General features: G+C 45.9%; 1 protein-coding gene across 1 annotated transcript in view; it reads left to right on the plus strand.

The window, feature by feature from the left end:
• The window catches only part of GPC3 (glypican 3), a 140174-nt gene that overhangs the window by 45569 nt on the left and 76665 nt on the right, over positions 1–17940 (plus strand). The window lies entirely within an intron of this gene.

Below are 17940 nucleotides of genomic sequence, written 5' to 3' on the forward strand. Positions count from 1 at the left end.
CAGAAAGGAGGGGAGGAAGGAAAAAACTTTTAACTGCCTTTTTTTTAAAAAAAAAAAAAAATCTCCCAAACTAGTTTCCAGGGCTGATCCTGGGCTCTGTTGTTTCAGCCACAGCCTTGGGCCGATTTGACTTCGTCCCTTCACTCTCACTTTGCCTGTGTTTGAGCCAGCACATGAATTTTCATTTCCAAACGTGTTTGGGTTTGTAATTCATACAGTGCAAATAGATTAATCACAAGCCATGTAGAACTTGTAATTATTAAAACTTGGAGTACAGAAGAGTTATAAATCATGACAGTGCTGCTTTCCAGCTGCCAATTAAAAATGGGAATTTAAGCTGCCTGAGCGTGGAGGGTTTAGGTTGGGAAGTTTCTGTGTCTTGCAGAAGAGTTAATGAAGAAAGTGCTTGCTCATAACTTCTCATTAAGTAACAACTGGATTTATGAAATACTGGCACTAGTAGAATAATTAGGAGTTTTCTATTATTGATGAGTTGGACTCTTAAAGAGGGATGCATTATCTCAAAGAGTGCCAACCCTGAAGCCTGTGCTGGTGCTCCAGCAGCAGCTGGAAGTCTGCCTGGACCACATGGAGCCTGCCTGGGCTGGGCTGGGTGCTGGGAAGAGGAGCACATCCTCAGCTGGGGTCCTCCTGCTGCCAGGCTGTGAGCCAGTAGGGTTGGTGGGATCAGGCTGGCTGGGACAAAGTGTGGGACAGGGTCTAAACCTGCACTGCCTCCTCCTCAGTCACCTAGGAGTGATGCCAGGGGTAGGGGCACCACTTGCTGAGGGGTGGGGAGGTGGCACTGAGGACTCTCACTGGGATATCCAGAGGAGAGGGGCTAAACCAAGGAGGGGAGCCAGGAGGATACACCAATGCCATTGCTGCTTTTTTTGCCCTGTTCTTTGGTGATGTGTTAGTGGCACCCAGCACACCAGGGCCCCCATGCCAGCGCCCTGGTGCTCTGGGCACTGCCAAAGCTGTGCCCATGGAGCAGATATCAGGAACCACGACTGTTACTGACTTTCAGTACCAGGCAGAGTCCCTTTCCTTGCAGAGCCAGAGCTGGTCTTGCACGTTGTCCAGGGAAGCCTCAGCCTTCAGGCTCCACGTTGGGCTGATGGAGCTGGGCAGCCCAGGGTTCTCCATCATGGTTCCCAGGGACTGTGGGGACCTTAGGCAGCCTTGTAAAGCTGTTGTAATTTTAAAGCGTTTTGATAATGTTCCCCTCAGCTTTAATGTTACACATCCCTGCCTATGTTCCTCGGTAATTGAAAGGGATATCGGGCAAATTTGATCTGTCTGGCTTTGACTTATGCTGTCCTTATCTTGGCCTTCATGTCATTAAGAAAAAAATTGGTATTGATCTGAGACTATACCACTACATTGTGCTGCAATTTTTCTTCCTTGCTAGTAGAATATAAATCGATAAAAGGCAGCTGCTTGCAACGTGGGGTAGATATGATGCTGTCATTTATATATTGTAAATCCAATGATAGCTGATCAAATCAGTGCGTCTGCTGTTCCAAACCTGACATGATTGAATTGTCAATAAAAAGGATTTTACAGTAAAGGAAGTTCTGCTGGCGATGTAAATGCCTGGAAGCCTCACTAAGTTTGATACAAGATGAAGTAATAAGCAAAGCTATCATTATATAATTCCAACAGCCAAAACATTTGGATACTTGTGTTCTCACATGATACTGGAGCTGGGGAGAAACCTTTTATTGCAACTTGTCTGAAGAAGAACTATTCAGAGACTGAGGAATATGGATGGCTTCTTCTGAAATGAAGGTATGTTGGTGAGGGCTAAGAGAAATAGTGTAGGACTTGTCTGAACTGAAGATGTGCAGGTTCAGGTCATCAGCAGGAAGGTTATCAGTGTTTCTCTTTGCTTGGAAACAAATCTTGGAGGAAGGAATGTGATTGATAGGATGGTAACAAGAAACCGGCTCTGCTCCTGTGTGGAGTCTCTGTGAACATGAAGCCAGAATACAGTTCATGGTTTTATTTTCTGGACTGCAAAGAAGACTGTTTCATGATGAATCTGTTCATGAGCCTTTTCTTGGGAGTTAGGCTGGAAGGTGCTGCAGCCAGTGCAAGGTGGTGCTAAGCAATTTGAGAGCTGATGGAGCTGCTGCTGGAACTTCCCTGAGTTGATTCAATTTCTGCTACCCAAAGACCTCCCTGTACCATGTCTCAGCCCAGCTGGAGAAGAAGTTCCAGCAGGGAGAGAGGTTGCAGTCTGCTCCCCTGCATCCCCCAGTGGAGCGTGCTGGAGTGGAGATGGAGGGGAAGGGGACTCAGGGAAACACATGGAAACATGCAGGAAAATCTAAGAAAAAATGTGCCTTGCCACACTCCAAAAAGACCTTGCACATGAAACTCTTAGACACAGCCTCATGTAGAGGTGGTTTTTTTTTTTTTTTGTGACACCATTTGGTGAGACTTAGTGAGGTCAGATGAGGCTGTGAGATGATCCTGTAATGTCTTGGCTGGATCCTGAAGGTATCCATGTAGATGGTCACCCATGGGAATGGGTCTGCATCCAGCAATGTGCTATTTTAAACTTGTTCATTCTCTTTGAATGCATTTTCCAAAGTTAAATGGCCAGTAGTAATGTGAGCTTTCATTTCTGCAGATGAGCTTGGACCAGCTGCTTGCTGGTGCCAAGGGTTTTTTGAGATGGAGAGCTCTGGGTCCCTGCAGTGCTGGCTGCCCTGTGCAGCTCCTCGAGATTTTCCCCACAATCTGCTGCAGGAAACCCCATTCTCTGCCCTGCATTTCTGCTCCACTTTTTCCCTGCTTGCTAGTTACTCCTGGACCTTGCTGATGCCTGTAGCTTTTAAAGGATGTGCTAATTCAATTGCTTGTGATGGACTGTGTTCTTAATCTCTTTATTGTGTTTCACCAATTTAGCTAAATCCTAAATCCATTAGGTGCTCTCAGATTGCTTTACAAGTGTCCAGAGGAGGTGTTTGCAATAAATCCAGCCTAATTCTCTCTGCAGACAGGGTTTAAAGACTTCAGACCTGGGCTGGAAGAAGAGTTTAAGACTTTCAGGCCTGGGCTGAAAGGACTGATGCAGGAATGGGCTTGCACATGAGCACAAAGGACAAGAAGCAATTCAGCTTCTGCTTCTTTACTTTTTTTTTTTTTTTTTTTACCATCTAGTTGATGTTGCTGTCTACTTCACTTTCTTGATGGAGGGAAAATCTTTGAGATGCATGTGCTGAGAAACCAGCTGTGGGACTCCCAGTACCCTTTCACAAAAACCAGTGAGGAATGTTGTTCTGTTTGTTGAGTGAGGGTGGCAAAGCTCAGAGACAAACCTTCCAACATTTCCTGTAATACTCTTTTTCTTCTTTTTTTTCCTCTCCTGTCTGAGGGTCGATGTAGTGGCATTGCTAGACACAAATCTGCCACTTGCAAACTCTTTTTTTTTTCCTGTTCAGTTTGCATTGCTTTCGTGCTGCTTAAGCCAACAGAAATGCTTTGTTGTAGGACAGGAACTGTAGCTAATAATTCATTCAGGAGCAAAGGAGATTAGCTTTTTCTCCCTAATTTTCCTTTCCCAGCTCTGGAGGCAAACACTGGAATGTGGTTGGCTCTGGGGGTGCCATCACACCCCGGTGCTGGGTAGGGTGGGAGCCCCAGCCCCTGCAGGGTCCTGGCTCTGGTGCCACTCAGCCTGCAGGGAAAACACGTCTGAATTTCCAGTGCTGCATCTGGGAGGAATCATTTGTGGTTTGTGGTTGTTTGGAATGGCATCTTGTGCTTATATTCTGCTCATTAGGTCTGGGGATAAATGGCATGTCAGCCTGGGAAGTGGGGAAGGGTAAGATGCCCGTGTTTTAAACTGGTTGGCTTTGTTAATATATAAAGTAAAGGCTGGGACTCCCTGAAGTCAGGGTAGGGTTACACTGATGCTCTGGAAAGAAAAGGAGTAAAAATGCTCAGGGGTTTTATGGCATTGTATCTTAAGCTAGTCAGTCTTTGGGAAAAGTGGGTATATTTTTGTTTTGGCAGGGGAGAAAAGATTAGGATGGAACATGAGCATCTTCATAGGAAAGATGAATTTGCAAAATGTTTCACTGTCTCACTTGAGTGGAAGCATGTGGTTTTCAGTTCCCATAACCTCAAGGCATTACCAAATCATGATTAAAGCTCTAAGAACAATATGATCGGCATTAAAATTGGTAAGTTTGAAAAATGATACACTGTGAGGTTTTCCTTAATTTACTTTTCTTGTCTGCCAGCACTACAGGTCACAGTTTCATGCTTTTCCCACAGCAGCAAGGGCTGGATTGTTTTGGTTTTTAATTGTAAACTGAGGTCTCTATTTAATCTGGTCTGTCCGAAGCTGGGGCTGGCAGAAAAAAACAGATTGTGCAAACTCTGAGAGCAATTCCAGTAGTTGGGAATAGATTCAGCCTTTGTCAAAAGTGAAACTTTGCTACGAATGTCACTTATTGAAGTGGGGAGTGTGCCCGTTGAAACCCACATGGTATTTATTTATATCCCTTCAATGATAAGGTATGAAAATATTCACCTTGCAAAAAGCAATTGTTCTTATTAAAGGTTGGCTTAAGAGCTGTCTCTATTTGAGCCTTTTGGGGAAGAAAAATACCCTATTGACTGTATACACAAATTGGATGATAATTTAGGTAGTGCTTGATGGCAAATCAGGAGCTCCGCAGAGGCGTAGATGACACTTCCAGCATTTTATATTGTTACTCTTATTTTAAAGTTGTATCCTGTTTAATTCATGGTTAATGATGGTTAATTCATTCATGTGCAATTAAAAACGCCCAATGCAGACTTCATGGAGACTGCACATAAAACACAGAGGCTTAGCAGGGTATTAGAGATTCATCTGGGTGCCTGGAATACAGAGGATCTTTGCTTTGGCTTGTCTAAGTGGTCTTTGTTTAACTGATAACACATGTTGTGCTGTTACTGGTGTTGACCTTTTCCCAGTTAAACAGGCTTAAAATGAAAGTGTTTATGGGGGGATTCTGCAGCCCTGGCGTCCATGGACTCTTTGTCTGGGTAGAGGGGGGATTGTTGTCTGGGGCAGTTCAGCAGAGAGCTGCATGTTTGCAGATTTTAAAGGCTTTTAGCACACTCCCTGCACAGCCACCCTGGACAGGAACTGCTTTTTCCATTGCCAGTTTGAGTTTTGCCACTGTGGTTTCAGTGTACTTTGTGTTTCTTGAGCATGTAAAACGCTGTCAAATTGGTAACAGGAGGAGGAGGAGGGAGGTTTGCAGCGCAGCCTCGGGCTCAGCAGTAGTGGGGAAATCAAAGGAGTGTTTCCTGCCCCACTCTGGAGCCTTGAGAAAGGCTGGTCCTTGTCTGTGGGGGCCTGCTCTGAGCTGCTGCTCCTGGACATCAGGAGGAGCTTTTCCAAAATCTGTCACAGTGAACGGACTGAGTTTGAAGACAAGTGTCAGCAGTGGAGCGAGTCTGTCCCATCTGATCGCTGGCAGCTTTTCACTGAGCCAGGGACAGAGCCTCCGTCAGCCTGCTGAGAGCCTGTCTCAGCTCTGCTCACCTGCTCTCAGCTGCCTTCGAGTTCCAGGGAATCTGTGGAGTGTTTGCAATGGAAAAGCACATGGGGAGGGTATCCACAGTGTTGCAACATGACTGTGGTTTAAGGTTTTACAGGAATCACAGAATCACAGAATTTCTAGGTTGGAAGAGACCTTTAAGATCATCGGGTCCAACCCACGCTCCAGCACCTCAACTAGAACACGGCACCAAGTGCCACATCCAGTCTTTTTTAAACACATCAAGGGATGGTGACTCCACCACCTCCCTGGGCAGATGATTCCAGTACTTGACCACTCCTTCTGTGAAAAACTTTCTCCTTAATTCTGTATCTCCCTTGACGCAGCTTGAGACCGTGTCCTCTTGTTCTGTCTGTTGTTGCTTTTGGGGATGCCGGGATGCTGTAGAGAATTGTTGCCCCTCTGCTGGCTCCAGCTCCTTCCCTGCCTCCAAAGGTCCCTCTGTTGAGGGCTCAGGGTATTCCTGGATGGAAGTGTAGGCTGCCCATCAGCTGTGGCCAAACTGCCCTGGTGCTTTGCTGGTTTTGTCCTGGCTCAGGGTAAGGCTGTTCTAAGGGACCTTTCAAGGTCTTTGGGTTTTTGGTGAAAAGCTGAAAACCTTGGAGAAAAGCAAGAATGTTTGTAGAATGTTATTTATTTCAAACAGGAGAATGGATTTTGATGTGAATATGGGATACTGTCTACAGAGAGGATGTTCACCCTTCTTTGCCCATGTTGAGAAGTACATTTTTTTCCTGGTGCCAGACACAAGCATACAGGACTCCTCTTCTCTCTTGCCAAGGATCTTTTCTGTGCCATGGTGCTGGAGCTCTGCTTGTCCTGGGCAAGGGAAGTTTGCACTCAGACCACAGAATCATTAAGGTCTGAAAAGACTTCAGGATCATTGAGTTCAGCAATGAACCCAACACCTCCGTGTTCATCACTAAACCATGTCCCCAGGTGAAATGTCCATGCATCTTTTGAACACTTCAGGGGTGATGGCTCCACCACTTCCCACAAGCAGCAAATGATCAATTCAGAAAGTGGAAAATGGGTTTGCTCTGCTTTTTCATTTCTAGAGGCTGTTAAAACTCCCACTATTTTGTTATCAAAAAGGATCCATCTCTGACGTGCTTGAGCCAGTCAGTTAAGTGCAAACATCACAAGAAATGAAATTTTTGGTTCTTGACAAGAAGTGAAAGAAAAAATGGCTTTTCAAAGGGAAGTGTTCTTCTGGCAGGAACAGTGGTAGGCTTGGGGTAGGGGAAGGTGCTTGTCTTTGGATCAGAATTCTCTGTATTTGAAACTGAGCTCTTTCCCCCCTTCGTTTTTCTCCATGGATATAAGAAAAAACCCCAGGTGTTTATTCCCAAAGCAGCTCAGTAATTGTACCTAAATTGTTATAACCTCTTGAATATGTCAGTGCTTCCACTGGAAGAGGAGGTTATGGATGGGAGGGGAAGCAATGTGAAGGTTTAGAAAAAGGAATAAGCCTTTTCTAATTCAGTGGAGGATATCTGTAGAGGGAAGTGTGCAAGCAGTTACTCAAAGGCTCACTAACACATTAAACACCTGCAGAGGGGCCATTTTAGACAGGCCATGGTGCAGTATGTCTTTGAAATGACCCTCATGGGCTCTGTCCCCCCTGTCCAGCAATAAACTAATTCTCAGGACTAATGGTAAAATTCTGCAAGGCATGAATTCCCAACTTAAATAGATTTACAGTGAGTTCATAGATCTTCCAGCATATTCTCTTGCAACCTATTTGTGGTGGTTTTAACACGCACAGTAATTGAAAAAATTGTCAGGATTTACAGTCTTTTCTGACCTGTGTTTATCATACCTAGGAAAGACTCCATAATAGACATAAATTTGGAGTATGGACATGGACCTTGTGTGGAACTGTTCACACAGGAGGTCTCTCTGTGTGGTAACTTCTGGTTGGGAAAAAGGGGATTTTGGAATAATGAGCAGCTAATACTTAGCAAATGCCACCAAGAGGGTCCCATATGCCAAGAGTTGCAGAACAGACAAGTCAGAACAGTGTAATGATGAAGATGAACCTTCAGCTTTGGAGGCAATATATTCTATGTTGGTTTCCACATACAGCCTTTGAAATACATGATCTTTATTTTGAGAGAACTGTGATGAAAGTACCCTTTGGAAAAGCTGTTTATTTTTTTTTCCCAGGCTTATTTGTCCTTGCTCCTTTTGTTATCATTATTTATAAATCAAAAGTTGTATTGATCTGGAGATTATGTGTTAAACCATGTCTGAGCAGTGCTTGCTCTATTACTGAGAAAAGCAGCTGCCATAAAACTTTTGGTAAATTTATCGATCGATACTCTCCATGTTCCTCTGCAGAAAAAGAGCAAGCTGAATTTTAATTTACTGGGAACGCAGCTGAACACGTGGCCCCCGTGGGGCAAGGGATTTAAGCCTGTGAGGAACTTTCCAGAGATGAATAGTGCCATTACTTTGCAGAGGATTATTCATGTTCTTGAAGGAAAGCCTCTCTGGAGCAGGCAGTGGAGCCTCCGATCGATTCCTGGCAGCTGTGGTTGTGAGTCTTGCTCTTGAGAGCCAAATTATCATCTCGTGCTCCTGTTACAATGGTTGCCTTGCTCTCACAAGGGGGAATAAGGAGATGATAAAACATCTTCCTTGTAAAATGAGTGTTAATCAAACCAGGGCTTTGAGCCAGGACTAGCAGGATGCAGGAGCCATGTGGAATGTTGGGTATGGGCCAGCCATGGGCTCAGCTGGTGCCACCAGGACGTGATGTCCCACCTTCTGCTTCCTCCCTGGGCTGGGACCTGCCAGTGCACCAACTTAGGAAACAAAGTCAAAACCAACCAAACAAAGAGAACCCACAAGAAAACCACCCCAAACCAAAACCCCCTGAAAAAGCCAAGGAAACAACCCCTGCTCAAACAAAGACAACCCACATAAAACCCAACCCAAAAAACCCATCAAACCACCCTTCCCCACAAAAAACTAAAACAGTTTTCCTCAAAACAACCTCCCCCAGCAAAACCACTGGTGTTTTGGGGGGCTCTGCTCAAGGTACCACAGAGGAAGGAAGACAAGAAGTGAGTCTAGTGCTTGGAAAGTGCTAAAGCTGGAAACTGGGGCTGGTTTTTTTTTTGTTTGTTTTTTAAAGGATGGAAATGGTGCCTGGGGTTTGTGTGCCTGGCATGCCCTGAGTCCTGTTACAGGGGTGCTGCTGTGGCTGTGGTGTCCTGTGTCAGCCCCTGTGGTGTTTCAGACAGGAGGGGTGGTGGGTGCCCTGCTCCCTCTCGAGCAGGTGCTGCTAAAATATTCTGCATTTGCTCAGTGGGTCAGGTGCTGCAGGGAGCGTTGGAGTGGCTGGTTGTGCCTGTGCTCCTGAGGTGATCCACAGTCTTATGGCCATGTTGGAAACCTCTGTCTTTCTCTGAAGTATCTTGAGACAGATGGAAATCACTGAATTGCTTTTCAGAACTTGGACATTGTTCTGTGTCTTGAAAACTCCTTAGGGGGAAGAGTTAAACCGATGTTGGTTGCTGTATGTTACTGACTAAATGGCTTTCCCAAGTTCTGCCAGCACAGGTAGGAAACTGATAACAGAAATAAAGGAGCTGGAATGACTGGAGAATGGTCAACAGGTGCCCTGATATAAGTGCAAGTCCTACGTGTGACACTAGGGATCAAGAACTGATCTTCTGCCATTTGCTTTTCCTCAGACAGTTGAGATAGCTTTAAAGAGAATTTGGCCAGGAGAGATTATTAAGGAAGGAATTTGCTGCTTAAATAAATAGTCTGCTCTCCATTGTTGGAGACTTAACAGGCTGATAAAAGCCCTCTGGAATGAAAGGGAGCCTGGAAAGCCAGTCTCAGATCTGCCTTGCTCTAAAGTTACTGAGACCAATGCACTTCCAAAGAATTTTTTTTTTACTTTTTGAGTACAAGCTCAGTTTGAGCTGGTGGCTTGCTTTATCTTCATTTGTTCTGATGAATAAAGGAATTTGCTAGGTTTGCATTTTTTTTTTTTTTAGAAGTTGCTTATAACTTTTAGTTTAAAATAAATAGAAGAACTATGCAAACTGGTGTCCTGGTCTTTAGAAAGACTTGGATTGTAAATTTGGGTGGGAATGCATGAAATCATTTGCCCTCTGCTTGATATGTGTGGCTTGTCATTCATCTTTGAAGAGGTATGCTTTTGATATCTTGATAACCCCATTAGGTGCAGCCTCCAATTAGTAAAATAAGACTGTGTGGGTGACCAGGTGATGGGGTTTTATTGGTCTTTTTGTGGTTGTTGCTGTTTTGTTTGTTTTGTTTTGATGGGGTATTTTTGTTTTTGTTTGGTTTTGTATGTTTTTATTTTGGTTTTAGGGGGAGGGGATGTGCTTTGTGTTTAAAAATAAAAGCAAAACAATCCTACATGTGCTTTTGCTGTGGTAAAATGCTTGGGTCTGTGATATCTGCTCAGTTACCCAGGGCAGAGAGGTCTTTTTCCCAAGGTTTTTGTAGCTATTCCTGCTGCACTGTGCTCCCTGGCTGAGCACCTGGCTTGAATTAAGTGTTGTAGATGGAGTCTGTTGTCTCTGCAGAAAGTTGGAGAGATAAGAGAGCCTAGGAGCAAAGAAACGAAGTATTTGGGATTGAGAAAACTGGGAGGGTGAACTTGAACCCGGAGCCCTATGTGGGTTTCAGCATCAGGATGGAGTCATGGGGAGCACGGAGAGAAGTTTATCTTTCTCTCATCTGACAGGTTACAGCACAACCTTTACCCACCACTGCGACCTTTCCGCTGCAGAAGCTTCTTGCATCCTCTCCCTCAACTTTTCCAGCTTGTGCTCCCAGGGCTTGATTTGAGCCTGCTTCTCCAGGCCCTTATTCCTCCTGCCCTTTGATTTTGATAAAGAATCATGTTCACCCACCACTTGCACCAGCCTTGAATGTTTGCATTTTTAACTTTGTCCGTATTAAATTTTCAGGAATCTCTTAAGCATTCCCTCATCTGTCATGGCATGAAGCGTTATCTTTCTTGATGCTCGGGAAAACAAATTACACAATGGATGTGCAACCAATATTTAATGAAAAACGCCAGCAAACATGATGCCCCAGGAAGGATTTTACTGCAGAGTCATTCTTGTGAGGTGTTAGCTGTGAGATTTTTTGGGGTTTTTTTAGCTTTCACTCAGAATGTAGGTCCCTGTGTTGACTTGGGTACTCCCAAGGGATCTCTCAAGGCATTGTTGTCCATTGCAGCACCCCTGACCTGCCTTTTGCTGTCATGCCTTGTGGATGCCAGAGTGGGGTACAGAGCACTGCACTGAGCTCCTCCAGGCAGGCTCTGGTCCAGGTGAGGGGCTGGTTGGACGTGGGGAGCTGTGGGCACCAGCATTTCTTGTTTCCTTGCTTCTGGCCTGGTAGCAGCTTGTGTTGGTGAGCTCTGCAGTTTGCATTAACAAAGGTTTTGTGTGCAGGATATAAATATTAACTGGGAGAAGCACAGTGTGACTAATTGTGTAACAGTTGGACTGTTACCTGGACTGGAACAGGAGTGCATTTTCAGGGCAGTTTGAGAGGGTATAATGAGATGGATCGTACAGTATTTTTATTAGCAACTTCAGGGAGTGTGTTTCAAACTGCCAGGGCGCTATATAAGCTGAACAATTAAACATAAATGGCTTTGGAGCTTGGTGGTTTGATAGAAACAGATAATTAGGAGAAGATGCTTTTCTGATAAAAGCATAAGGGTTTAGCATTGGCTGGTGAGCAACACTGGCTTGGAAACCTTGGCTCCTGTGGTAGTGAAGACAGTGGGCATGGAGCTGGAAGAAGCCCTGTCTCATTGAAAGAAGGGACCTTTTCTGTCTTGGACTGGTGGTGATGGAGCAGAGGTAAAAAGTGCAAACCTTGATGGCTTAAAATTAAGAAGACAGAATAACAGAATTGCTCTGCTTTTTATTACTAATGCTCTGAAGCTAATCTCATAAGCTTGGGAGCTGGAGAGCATAATTTTTATGGTGACAATATTGTAAAAGTAATCAAAAAAGCTGTGTCATAGTTGGAAAAAAAAGCATCTCCTAAGCTTTATACCCAAATGTGCTCAGTGAAACAAACCCTGCAAGAGCAGCAGTGGCACCATCTGATGGGTTCTGTAATACCATAGACAAAAGTAATTATACTGCTTAGAAGAGCTTTTGTCTCCAGATAATGTTGTTAAAAACTTGCAGTGTAGTGTAAATCATAACAGAACAAATCTGGAGGCTGCTCTTATTGCTGCCAGGGGAAATTCTCTTAGATTTTGTTTCCTTTCTGCTCAATATATTGCAAACCTTTTCCAAGTTGGTAAATAAATATTACCTGCTGTTTGAAAAATGACTTGGGGTTCATCTCCCCAGTAGTGCCTGTGGCTGCCAGGCCGTTATTGCAAACAGTTGTTCCTCTCTTGGTGAGCTCTGCTGTGTTTTGGGAACACAGGCTGTTGTGATGGGGCTGAAGTTGTCTGATTCATTGGAGATATTAAAGAAGCATTTCCTCTTTTCAGAGCTCACTCACATGAGGATTCCTCTGGCTTCTTTTGCCACTTCTGAGCAGTGTCACAGCAAGAGCCAAGACAGAAAATACTTGCTTGAGCTTACAAACACCCAAACTTTTAGCATTTCCTTGATGAACATTTGAATTCCAGTCCATGAATGTTGGTAGTGTTTTTGAGGGGCTGAGAAGTTTTGGCTTTTAGATGTAGGGGATTTTTAAAGGTTTGGAACCTTGGGCCTGCGGGAAATGCAGTGATTGCATTGGGAACAGATTAATGAACTGATTAATTTTCCAATGTCCTGCCTGGACACCCTTGCTTTTGTCTCAGGGTGAAACAAAAGTGGGCTGAGAGATTCCATGCTGAGCTCTCTCCTGATGATTTGTTTTTGTGTCCTGAGAAGTTTTGCCATCAGCAGGGAAGTGCCAGAGATCAGGTACAGCCAAGGCAGGTGAAGCCTGGCCAGACCAGTCTCTCTGACCCCTGCAGTTATTGCTGTGCCTTGTGCAGAGGGTTTGGTGTCTGGTCCTGTGAGCAGGGGCCCTGCAGGGACAAACCCAGGGTCATGAGGCGAGCCATTGAAACCTAAAAGAGGGACTTCAGGAAATGCTCTGAGCTCCAGGAGCTGGGTCACTCGCTGCCCTGGAGTGTTGATTTATAGATTAAATTCATTTTGGAAGGAGGAGCACATTCATAGCTAAAAGGCATGTAAAGTGCATTTTGTGGAGCTGGTAAGATTTGGAAATGGTGCCATGTGCAGGACAGGGACTCACTGTGTGCCACATTTGCAGCCTGTAGTGCTCCAAGCAGCAGCATCCTGGGGAAGGTGCAGGAAATCACAAAATGCATCCTCATCTGCAGAGGGAAATTCAGCTGACTGACAGTGATCTGTGTTGACCTTAAGGGAAGTTTCTGCTGCATGGAAATCAGTTTTCTGTTCATTTTGCAGTTTGGAATAGTGCATGAGGATTTACCACTCTGCCACAAACTCCTGGAGGAGATGGCCCTAGAGTTTTCTGAGGGCATAGGGTGACACCATGACCTTGTCTAGAATTACTTGCCTGGTTTTATTCCTTCAAAAAACCCCGAGTCTTGCTTTTGCTGGCTCTTGGTAGTGGAATAACAAAGGTTGTAGTTCCTCCACTGTGAAGAGATATCTTGGTGACCAAGGTATGTGTGGGGAGACAAGTTTTTAAGCAAACAGTCCTTTGCAGAAGTGCAAATGGGAGTTGTGAGCTCAGCTCCCCAGAGTAAGTGGGAATAGCCATGGTGGGGGCTTCCCTGCTCAGAGAGAGTTTATGGTTGCAGGATTTATGTGTCTAGATGTCAAGAACAGGAAAATCAGTGTTGTAGGTGCAGTTCTAATGCCTTGGTGCTCATGTGCTGTGGGGTGCATGGGTCACACAGTCCTGCACCTCCACCTTTGCTCCCTTCCCAGTTGCCATGGACGATGAGCTGCTGGTGCAGCAGGTTTTGCTATGCAGCCCCTTCACCTTTGCTGAGCCTTTGCCAAAGAGGACTTGATTGCTGTGCTGTGTGACACCCAGAGAAGGACAGCTGTCCCTGTTGGAAGCTTGTCTTTACAGCAGAACCAGAGCAGCACATTAGTGGAGGGGCAGCATGAAGCCTGTGGCATGTCCTGGTGCCTGGCTGCCACGGTGGACCCTGCTGTCCCTTGTCACAGTGGTGTGTGGAGGTGGCTTCTGTGGTGTGCTGCTCTTTGGTGAGCTGGCATGGCAGTCAGAAGGAGGACAGACCTTGTTTCACATTTCTAAACACCTTCAGCTGCTTGTGAAGCAGCACTTGCTGAGCTTGGAATCGGAGGTGTTTCGCTGTAGCTGCCCCAGCTCTGCACTGCCATCAGGTTTTGGCTCTCCCCTCTCCAGCGGGATGCAGGATGGGAATGCCTTGCTGGGGTCACCTGTACCAGTTCCTTGTGGCTCAGACAACTGCATCACATCATCTCTTAAATAAACCCATCAAGTGGCAGGCTGGGCTGGAGCTCCTGCAGCCTGGGGCAGCCAGCAGGTTAATCCAGAGCTCCTCCGGCCCCGCCGCCGACCCCTTTGAAGTTTGCTGCAGCTTAGGAGCCAACGTGCTTTCTCAGGAAAGCTGGCATTTTTACTAAGCAGCAGACTCTTATTATCTGGGCTGGGAACACAGTGATTTCCTTCTCCTGCCAGTAATCCCCACTCAGGGCACTGTTATGCTCTTTTACAATTTATTTTCTCTAATTGCCGGTTTGCAGCGGCCACACAGCTCTCCCTGGGCTGTGTTCTGGGGAATTTTTGCACTTTGAAAGGAGCTTAGTCCTCCCCTTCTGGCTGCTGGAATCAGGCAGCAATTCCTCTCCAGGTACTTCAGCAAGAGTCCAGCCTGAAAAATAAGTAATAGCCTGTGCTTTTCACGAGTGACTGATATCTGGGGTCTGGAGTAGGTTCAGCTCTTTCATTCATCCTCTGGGAGTCCTGATGAACTGCCCTTGACTGAGGCAGTCAAGATGTGCAGCACCAGGGCTCCAGTGCTGGGCTGGTGGTGATGCTCTTGTTCCCATCCTGCAAGTGCTCCCTTGGTTTCTCTTTCCTGGACAGGTGTCTAAGCCACAAGCAGAGAATTTCTCCAGGAGAAATACTGTGCGAAACTGTGCCAAAGTCTTTCCTAAAGTCCAGGTAGACAACATCCCCAGCCTTTCTTTGATCCACCAAGCTGCTCACCTTATCACAGAAGGAGATGAGGTTGGTCAAGCAGGACCATGACCCCGTGTGGGCTGGGCCTGATGCCCTGGCTGTGTTGTACATGCCACATGATGGCACTCAAGATGATCTCACCCTCTGAGGTCCTGTAACATTTGCCAGCCCCCAGTCACTTAGGACCTCCCCAGGTAACCAGGACTGCTGGTAAATGATGGACAGTGGCCTCGTGTGTTCTTCTGCCTGCTCCCTCAGTACCCTTGGGTGGATCCCATCCAGCCCTGTTTGTGTGTATCTCAGTGGTGTAGCAGAGCTCTGACCATTTCCTCCTTCATTATGGGGACTTTGTTCTACTCCCCATCCCTGTCTTCCGGCTCAGGGTGCTGGGTACCTAGAGAAGAACTGGTTTTACTAAAGACTGAGGCCAAGAAGGTGTTAAGTACATCTGCCTTTTCCTCATCCTTTGTCCCTGTGTTTCCCTCTGCATCCACTAAAGGATGGAAATTATCCTGAGCTTTTCTTTTGTTGCTAATGTGTTTAAAGGAACATGTCTTATACTCTGCTGTGTGTGCTTCTGTGTGTGTACTCTACACAGGGATGGAGATTGTAAAATGTGAGCCCTGCTCAGCTGTGCAGTGCTTTTGCCTGCTGAAGCTGGGGGCAAGTCTGATGCTTTGCTTTGTATTCACACTGCTTCAGCCAGACCTGCAAAACAGCTGCCTTAAATGGCAGCTTTTGAAAATATCCTTGGGGAAAAGAAAAATAGGAGAGAAAAGATTGAACTATGCTCCAGCAATGAGTTTGAATAATGCCATGTTATGAGTGGGGCAGATTTTACCAGCAGCAAATCCAGGCTGGGGGATTTTATGGGGGATCTATAATGCAATGTCCCCGTGTGTCCCTGTGAGCTTCCCTTGTGGGAGCACAGGGGACTGACCCTCAAAGTTCCCTCCCCTTTGAAGTGCTCAGAGCCTGGCTGAGGGTCACTGCAGCTGCTGGCAGCTGGGGATTTAGAATTCCTGCAGCCAGCGCTTTCCGAGGAATATTTCAGAATAAGCAGCTACTGTGGGAGTTGGGTGGGAGAGATTTTGGATGTGTAAGACTTCTTTTTTACAAAGTTTTATTATTTCTTGCATCTATTAATAGGGCAGCAGGAGTCTCCATATGCCTTAATAGTCCCTGTTGCGCTTTCTAATGGATATATGCAAAAGCTCCCAGGCGCATAAAATAGACACTCTCAGCCAGTTATTACGATAAAAATTATGTGCATGTCATGACCTTTAAAGCAGTGGGACTGTGTGTGCATGTGCTTCTGATACACCACTGTTCTCCATTCCTTTCTGAAGCCCTCCTCGCCCTAGGAGGTTTGCATAGGAGCTTGGAATATTTTTCTAATCAGTGAAGAGTCTTTTGGCTCTGATGATAACTGGCAAAGCACAGAGGAGCGAGAAAATGGAAAAGTGGTGACTTTTTCTAAAGGGAACTAACAGAGAAGAGGGTAAAGGGGAATGGTGAGGCTCAGCATGAAAATCCTGGCACCGTCTCCACTGCTGTCAAAAAAAAAAAAAACACTGGTCCAAAATGTTCTTTGTGCTTTTTGAGGCAAAAGCTATTCTGGTGTTCTTGAGAATAAAGAGGGGGGAAAAGTTTTGTAATCCATATGTCCTCTTAAAAGAGACTTTTTTTTTTTTTTAAACTCTTAATAGTACAACCAGCATTTCATATAGTGCAATAGTGCAAGTGCTCTGCTTGCAGACCCCAGTTTGTGTCACACTTGCTGCTGTGTTGCCTGGAGAACTTTGCCATCCTCTGTCTGGGGGTGAGGAGCAGAATGCTGGCTGTCGTGGCAGGGGGAGAGGGGCACTGTGTCCCTGCACCACTGTATCCTGAGCCTATGCTGTAAGGAAGGAAGGATTGCTGTCCCCTGGGAACACAGATCCTGGCTTGCTGGGACAGTCCTGGTGTGGGTCTGGAGCTGTGGACAGAATGCTTCAGCAGCATGCCTGGGAGGTGTGCAGGCACCAGATGGAGTGGAGACTCTGTTTGCAGGAGTATATCAGTAATTTCTGCTCTGATCACTGCTTACACCACAGCTTTCTGCATGCTGGGGTGGGGTGCAGCACCAGCACCCTGTACTTCCAGGTGTCCCTGAATAGGATGCACCCAGCAAGAAAGAGCTGGAAGTCCTGGAGATGTGATGGTCTTGAAAGCTCTTGAGTGAGCCAGAGGTTATGCAGGGCGAGCAGCCAGGCCCAGCATTGCTTGTGACAGGGTTGGTACTGAACCCCTGTGGAGATGTGTCAGGCCATGCTCAGCTGCGTTCCGGCCTTAACAAATGGGGGAGATAACTCTTATGGCTTTAAAAATTAAACATTCCCTTTAATTATTGAACATGAATAATTTTCATGCAAATTGAGCCAGGATGTGTGTTTCCAGAATGACTGAGTTGAGAGCAGTTACATCGTGGGGTGTCAGTGACCTGTGAACTGAAAGACTGTTCATTAATTTTAGCATTTTATGAATGGTACTCTGGAGGGTGGGACTGGGACTGGTAGAGCAAGCTGGCCCAAGAAAGACTTTTGTTTGCACTGATGGCCTCCCCTTCTGATGCCTTAAGATGCAAACTGGTGTGTCCTTGTATAGTGGGGTATGGATATTTGGGAAGCCTCCCGATGAGGAGGGCTATAATTAAAGGAATAACTGTGCAGTGACTGTGGGGACTTCCCTCCTCACCTTATGGAGGAGGTGTGGACTGAAAGTCCTAAAGTTTTTGAATGTACATATGGGAAAATGGGTGTTTTCTTGTGGTTTTTCCTAGCAAAATGACAGTGTCTGTCTAAAACGCGAATTTTGTGGGACAGTGTGGGACAACCTGATGTGTATGAGAGTGTTCCTGGCTGGGCAGCCACAGGTGGATGTGGCACCACTGGCTTTCAGCATCCTTTGGACAATGGAGCAGCTCCCATCCAGGGCAGATGAAACATTGGATCTGCAGCTGAAGTGAGCCTGGTGCATATGGGAAAACTGCAGCACTGTGGGGGCTTTGCCTTGGAGGACACTTTGTGCAGGGTACCTGCTGGGGGTAGAGTCAGAATATTGTCTGTGATGAAACTCCTATTTCCTTTTCATAATGGAATGTCAGCATTTACTGTTTCCTAATTTTAAGCAC

This window comes from Serinus canaria, chromosome 4A, assembly GCF_022539315.1.
Source record: "Serinus canaria isolate serCan28SL12 chromosome 4A, serCan2020, whole genome shotgun sequence".
Lineage (NCBI taxonomy): Eukaryota > Metazoa > Chordata > Aves > Passeriformes > Fringillidae > Serinus > Serinus canaria.